Source organism: Dreissena polymorpha, chromosome 1, assembly GCF_020536995.1.
Source record: "Dreissena polymorpha isolate Duluth1 chromosome 1, UMN_Dpol_1.0, whole genome shotgun sequence".
Classification (NCBI taxonomy): domain Eukaryota; kingdom Metazoa; phylum Mollusca; class Bivalvia; order Myida; family Dreissenidae; genus Dreissena; species Dreissena polymorpha.
The window spans coordinates 117,342,828-117,350,814 of record NC_068355.1 but is presented as its reverse complement, the minus strand read 5'-3'; the positions used below and the strand labels follow the sequence as shown (position 1 = coordinate 117,350,814).

Below are 7,987 nucleotides of genomic sequence, written 5' to 3'. Positions count from 1 at the left end.
AGGAATTAAAAACATCATCGCAAAATGAGATAGTTATAGTGATAGCACAGGTTACAAAACACCATGTTATTTTAAGGTAATCGACAAGTTCAAAATAATACCCTTGTGGAAACATGAATTCATACATTGTGGATGTTTCAACGCTGTTTATGGTTTTAGTTTTTGAACCAAATAACAACACACGTCTGAACAGATAAAGATTTATAATGCAATACGTGCCTTATTTGTTTATAACAATTAATACAATAATTAATGCGTTTAAATCTACTTTTAATTTCACCATTAAATACAAACATTATATTATTTTTCATTCGTAGATCCAGTAATTTAAGAACTATTTATATAAATAACTAAAATGAGCCATACATAATAGAAGCCTACTTTCTCTCGAATAGATGATATTGAATATTCTTACTGATTATTGAATTATGACCATTCATAATAGATACAATTCTTAAAAGTAATCTTGTGTTGAAGGATTGTACACAAAAGAGCAATTTATAGATACAATTTAACATGGCAAACGTATTATATATCACTATCTAAATTAATAAGTAAAGTGTGTCTGAATAGGCAGCGGTCATGTTTTGTCTGATTCATTGAATTGTCTTTATAGCAATTTCTTTAAAGGGATCTTTTCACGCTTTGGTAATTGACAAAATTGAAAAAAGTTGTTTCAGATTCGCAAATTTTCGTTTTAGTTATGATATTTGTGAGGAAACAGTAATACTGAACATTTACCATGGTCTAATATAGCCATTATATGCATCTTTTGACGATTTTAAAACCTAAAAATTATCAAGCGTTGCAACGCGAAAGAGTGGATTGGAGAGTTCTGTTTTTGTCGTTAAATTTTGTGAAACTACGAAGATTGCTTATATAAGGTATAAAATACGTCAAAGATGTGTACTCGGCGGAATAGCTCAGTAGGCTAGAGCGTTTTTACTTCAGGTCTCTGGAAGGACTTCAGAGGTCACTCGTTCGAAACCTGGTCCGGGCAGTTTTTTTTTCCTTTTTTTAATTTTATTCTTGATTTTTTACTGGAGCTTTTACGATCCAATGTTTACATTTATCGATATAAAGCATTGAATTAATAAGTTGAAAAATGCCAAAATCTGTGAAAAGGCCCCTTTAATATGTCCGTTGTTACTCGGTTGTACATTTATTTCATTTCATGGCGTTTATAAAAAAGAAACACGTTATTCAACATGTGTATGCGTTTCTCCAATCCCCCGTTAAATAGTATATATCAGTATATATGCCTTATTTAGAAGTTGATTATACATTATATTAGTGCATTTGAAACATTAATTTGGAATACAAATTATGTGATGACAACAATCCTTACCATTCTCGATATTCACATGAAAGCCACGATAGGTGTGTGCAACAACATGAATAGACCAGAACTATTATGATTCATTATAATATATGCATGTATGTATTATATCATGTCTATATCACACACAAAATATGGTGTAAGTAGTTCATGATAAGTTGTCCTGTAGAGCTCTGCCAAGTTAATTAAGAAGTACAATATGTATTCGTTTAATCCACTTCATTTTGCTGATATATCTGAAATAATACTAACACGACGCATATGTAGATACCTTAAGAGAATTTAAATAAGATGTAGACGTGTAATATAAGTTGGTGCAGAAGTGTTTAATAATATAAAGAAGCGTGTCGCATAGTTCGTCATAACACAATAAACGTAAACAGAGTCCAATTCTGATTTCTTTATTATTAAATTTCCAATCTTCATCTATGTTATTATTGTTTCTAACATTCAACTATTTTCTTCATAGAACCCTTATTATTATGATATAAGATGTATCATAATTATACGCTGTTACGTTACAAGCGGCCAGTGTAATATCACTGGCGGTAGATACATAATAGTCTTGCATGTATCATTCGAACCTTTCGATACTTATTAAATCAACAATATTAATTCAATTCGAAACATATAGTATTACACATTGTTTTATCAGATTTAAATCAATACATGCTTGCTTACAATCATATTTTTATCATTTTACGTTTGTGATGTAGTGTAACGAGGGTACAGCACATGAAAGCATACGCCAGAGGTGATAAACCGGGTATAAACGCAACTAAACTTCTGTGAGACAGCAAGCGACTGCAGAATTAATACGGAGCCTACGTAAATCTTACACCTTTTTGAGGCAAAAGTATATTGATACATTTTTCAAATAAATGCACAGACGTCATGTTTTCATAATAAAATCCGCGGCGATAAGTATAAATGTTTATTTGGCTTTATGATATGATTCATGTATAAAAGGCAATATTCTTCAAAGAACTGATTTATTTTGTTCATAAGTTACGATGTACTGTATATATATTTTTCATTAAATTAAACGGTGCAATATAATGAAGACTTATATGAAAGGTAATGTAATGCCATTGTTATCCGGCAGCGAAGAGTGGCGGATTTCGCTTTTACTGTATATGTTCTTCTTTTCCGTTGCTTAAAATGCGACATTTGCTGAATAATACAAATATTTGCGTGTATAAGTCAAAGAATGGCCGGTAGATTGGTGACCAAAGGTTATAGTAAACGGTTACAACGTATTGTATTATTCATCAAATCGTTACGAGTCTTGTCGTGCACTCATATTCTTTTCTGTGATATTTTTATTAGTATCAACGTTTTTAACGCATATCTTCAAAGTTCTTTAGCATCATTAAAAATGTTTCTAGTTTATTTAGGTTCTATATTCGACAAAACCACTAACACATCGTTCGAAATTAATGAAACATGACGTATGAATCTAGCATTTGTAGCTTAATACACTAAGATTAAAAACACCCCGTTTTAACACAAATTCATGTCACTTATATAGCGCAAAAATTATTATAAAAATATTCTTTTGGGCTTCACAAACACTGCACATTGGTTATCCGTGAAAAAGATTGAACAAATGAGTTTTAAGTCTTGATCTAAAACAGCCCTCATAGTCAATGATTTTCAAGTAGCTTGGTAAAGTGTTCCACCACTTCGGGCCAACAACAGCTAAAGATCTATCCGCAATCTAAGTTCGCCTCCTGGGAATAACAATATTACAGTCACCTTGTGATCTAAGTCTATACCAACTTCTTGCTGGGACAAATATTTCTTGCAAGTAATTAGGAGACTAACCATGGGCAACACGAAAGACCATAACCAGGACTTTGTATATGAGTCGAGCTTTTACTGGTAGCCAGTGGATTTGTTTCAAGAGTTCAGCACTTGGTTGATCAATAATACATTCAGAACCACTCTTGTGGCATTATTTTGAGTCCGCTTCAGGTTTTGAATATGGTAAGGTGGTAGATCGGCGAATAAACCATTGCAAAAAACCTGTAAAAGGCCATGCACTGACACCTCCGCTGACTTCTGTGTCAAAATGCCTGCGCATGTCTTTTAAATTACGCAATGCATTTGGACAATTTTGGCACTTCTTCGTGATGTGAAGGTCAAGAATAAGAGTGTTGGCCATTGTCACACCAAAATCTCTCACATGGTCTTCTTACTTAACCTTTCATCCTCCAACACTCACACTTGATATGGAGATTTTTGATAACTGTTGCCTCGTTCCGTATAAAATAATTTCTGGTTTTGATTGGTTCATTTTCAGCTTGGAAGTTGTCATCCACTTTATTATATCATTGCGACACTTATTTGTTGTTGTAGAATGTGAGTCTCGTAATATGTGGCTGTGGCACATTATTTCGCCTTAAGGATCTAAAGTAAACACAGTTTTTATAGCAGCAGACAGAAAGACAATCAAATTGATTGATAAACTGATCTTGTGGTCGCACACAATGTTGTGCGGTGAAAATGTTACGACTTAATTGTAAAATAACAACGCGCGCCATCATGTTTCATTCAAATTTATTCCTTTTATCCGCGTAATAAGTAGTTAAATGTGTACTGAAATCACTAAATACATACAATGGTAACATACGCCAAATTGCTCGTCGTTAATGTATTTTGATTTACCATTATTACATTATTATAAATCCATTTTGTTAGATTGAAATATATATTTTTACATATGACTAGTCTCAAGACGGATGGTATTGGGCAATTTGTACATCGTTATCACCGTGTCATTCATAACAAAGTGTGTGCTTTAAAACATATTTTTGTTTTCTAACGTTGGCCCTTTTAACGTTGGCCCTTATATTGATTCTGTCTGCAGAGCAAGAGCATGCATTTTTTTTTTAATAAATGTATATTTAAATAATAAGTTGGATTAGTTTTTATAACGTATGTGTTGCACTTGTCATTTATTGTTAGCTTTGGCGTTTTCATGTGCTTTAACGAAAACCTTAAAAAAATGCTGTCTTTAATTCAGTTATGTGCTTACAAAACATGTTATCAAACAAACATTTGGGTAAAATTGGTTAATAAACACCGTGTTTGTTTGTTATTGTTCGATTGTCAAATGTATTTAAAAAAAAACACATTTTTTAGAGTACATGCCGCGTTAATTCATTGGTCATAGCCATTTGGAGATAGTGATGTAATGCTCATCATTTTTTTTATTACATTACCCAAATTACAACTAAATCGTGAATGTGTTTTATTATGTGACATAAAAAAGGAAGAAGTGCGCGCCAGTTCTGTTGCACAATTGGACGGGAAATCCTATTTTCACCACGAGGTAATGTATGTCAAGGTCGCAATCGACAATTCGAAACATTACAGAGTCCTAGGACATACAATACCACAAATACATAAAGCGAGACTCATCTCCTTAAAACGATCATCGGGGAGTGTATACCAATTAAGTGACTTGACACAATACTTTTACACCATTATTTTAAAATAACTAGTTTGAGTATACATTTTTACAGAGTGTAATTTGTAACACAGCTGGTTTCATATTTCCAGCAACACATTCGTCGTAAGCATGCTCTCAAGAGAGTGGATTATTTAAAAACACAAGATCTAACAACCATCAATATACTTACATAGTATGACCATAAGCAACGAACACATATTCAAAAATGGGGTTATGGTGGTCGTCGTACTTCATCTAAATTTTATATTGATATGGTTATAACGATTGTGTAAGGCATTTCATGCAATGTTATGCAGCTTACATGCCTTCAACATAAAGAAGAACCGTTGGGGTCATGACAAATATTACATTATCGGCTACAGAAGAAAAAGCTCTACATGTCTTTTATCCATTTACTTGATTGTCTTGTGAAAGATTTTAAAACTTTGTATGAAAGTGAGTGCATTATTAATAATCAAATGGCGTTACAAATTAAATAAAGTACACGAGAAAAACATATAAAATATGTGATGATATGGATAATAATTATCTATTGTGTGTATATGTGTATATATGGTGCACCATGTTATGTTCGTAGATTTAACTTTTTATTTATCAAATGTTCCCGTTTATCGACAAAAAAATTACATGCTTCCTGCTGTTCCATAATTATCATAATAAGGCAATAAAAGAATGGCCTATAAGTCATGTGTTTTGACAAAGACCACAACTCCGTACTATGTCCGAGATAACGTTTAGATGAAAAGAAATATACGCCAGCTAGTAAATAAACTGCTGTGCATGCACTCAACAAACAATATTTTCTATTACAACTCCGTTTTTCTGTACATAGAAGCATAATGCTACTTAACTGACGTTTATTTTATGTAAATCTTAGATGTAAAACATTTGTGATAAAACACATTTGTTTACTTTATCACATTTGTTAAAGAGTTAGCAATACAGATACATGAATAACTTGATCCAAAAACTTACGGCTGTAAGCATAAATGCCTTTTTAACTTTTTCGCAACCAGGCCAAAATATCCAGAAGCCTGCATACTGTTCTGTTTACTACGTCACATATAATAAGCGAGCGTCTCTAAGGCGTCTTTAAGACAAAAATAATTGGTTTATATCGTTATACCGTTATTAAAAATGGCATTTATTGATAATAAAACAATCAAGTGCCACGCATAATGTTGTTATTTCTATACTATGGTGTTTTGTTGTGTAAGACGACCATAAACTGTCTTATTATATCATGAGTTATGGACGCTTACTGTTAATCTTGTATGTGTATGGTTTCTTAGAATTGTGATTCGGGACGACATATGTGGTGTTTATATCGACTACGGGTTCCGAAAATTCATTTATGATTGATGAAACAGATTTTGCAAAGCAGAGAACGTGAAAAGACTAACCTATTAACAATTAAAGAAATACTTGTATTATAATCTTATTCCTCAATACTGATGTAAACTTGTATGTACATATTATAATTTATATCGCTGTATAGTGTTGAAATGGTTCAAAGCAGAAAGAAGATTGATAAATAAGAAACTAGAAAAAAATTTAGGTAAATTATAATACAAAACAACATGTATACGTTTGGTGAATAATATAGAGTATGTGAAGTTTTGTTCACTCTATACATAAGAACATTTGGCAGTTCTGCATCAAATACGAATACAGGTTTCGGTGCCGGCATTGTTTATTTTGTAATACACTTTTTTTAAATGAACACTTTAGGTGCAAACACAAATTATTTTTTATAAATGTATGCCACGCTCCTTGTTATTTTTTAAGTTTTAGATTTCGAAAAGTTAGTGTTGACATACACATCTTTTTTTACATGCTTTATTTTTGCTTGTGATTTGTGCCCAATATCAAATTTAATCTAATCACATTCACCAAAATTCAACTAAAGTACTAAAGGATATTTTCTAAATTTATTGGAAAGTAGGATTTGCATTGTTGCATTTTATGACCACTTGAGCAGAATGTCATAAACAAATGCATGCATAGAAGTGGAATTTGAGCAGTGTTGGTTTTATCAAATGGAGTTTTATGAAACCATCAGTAACAATTAGTAATCCAGCAACGTAATGCATGCTATTTAATCCATTTTGTGACAAATTGATGTATCGAGCAGCTTACAATATTCGCGATCCAACTCGTGAATAAATATCACATTCGTTATATGCTTTGGTCAGTGATCTACGACTTCATGTATCACGCTGATATCAATTGCTTGTTAAATACACAGTGCGTATAGTTGTGCAAGCGATACTAGATTAAATATAACTGAATCTGACATTCTGAAATTCTGCAACCTATGCAACATTCAATAAGCGTATATGAACTGACATAATATTATGATTCAAATTCGTTTTTCTTTTGCTTTATACTCCAAATATTGAAGTACAAAACGAGCTTAAATTATCATTTCTTATTTATCTTTGACACAACCAATCAAGAGGTTTAGTCAATTTACTAGAACAACGCGACATAATGAGAAATGAAATGCCGGACATATTATTAGAAGTAAATGTCTTTAAATTGACAATTAATTGATTATTTAAAGAAACCTTTACATCTAAGGCAACACAAACCTGGACACAGATGGATTCACATTTGTTAAACGATAAATACACAGCTTAAACCAAGTTAACGGCATGACAACTATTAAAATGCACATGTTTAACATTTTTAGTTGGTCGAGTTAGCGGCCGACTAAATTTACAGAGCATGTATTGCAAATCAGTAAGACTGTAACTCACTATGCTAGGAACGATTACCGCTGCTTGTCTGCACTGCAGACGAAGAATGCTTAGGAGCGTCTGCTATACTACTGCAGTGGGTGTATTTACCAGCTTGTAAGTCGACATTGGCCAGTCTAGTGTTTATCATTTAAATCTGTACGTGTTGGCTGCTTTCATAGAAAACGGGGCTTAATGCATGCCAAATAAGATTAGCCTGTACACACTGATTAGCCTGTGCAATGCGCGCAAGCTAATCAAGGACGACAACAGCGAACAACTTCAGGGCATTCAGCGCTTTGATTTTAATATTCGAACACATCAGTTGATAATCATCTTGAAATGGAATCAATAAATAATGATGCAATTTGAAAGTCTGCAAAATTGTCATAAAATCTATAGCCAAGTAAGCAAGTCATTTATTATTTT

General features: G+C 32.5%; 1 pseudogene; it reads left to right on the top strand.

The window, feature by feature from the left end:
* The first annotated feature begins 3,167 nt into the window (after positions 1 to 3,167).
* LOC127846515 (uncharacterized) overlaps positions 3,168 to 7,987 on the top strand; it is a 21,426-nt pseudogene continuing 16,606 nt past the window's right edge.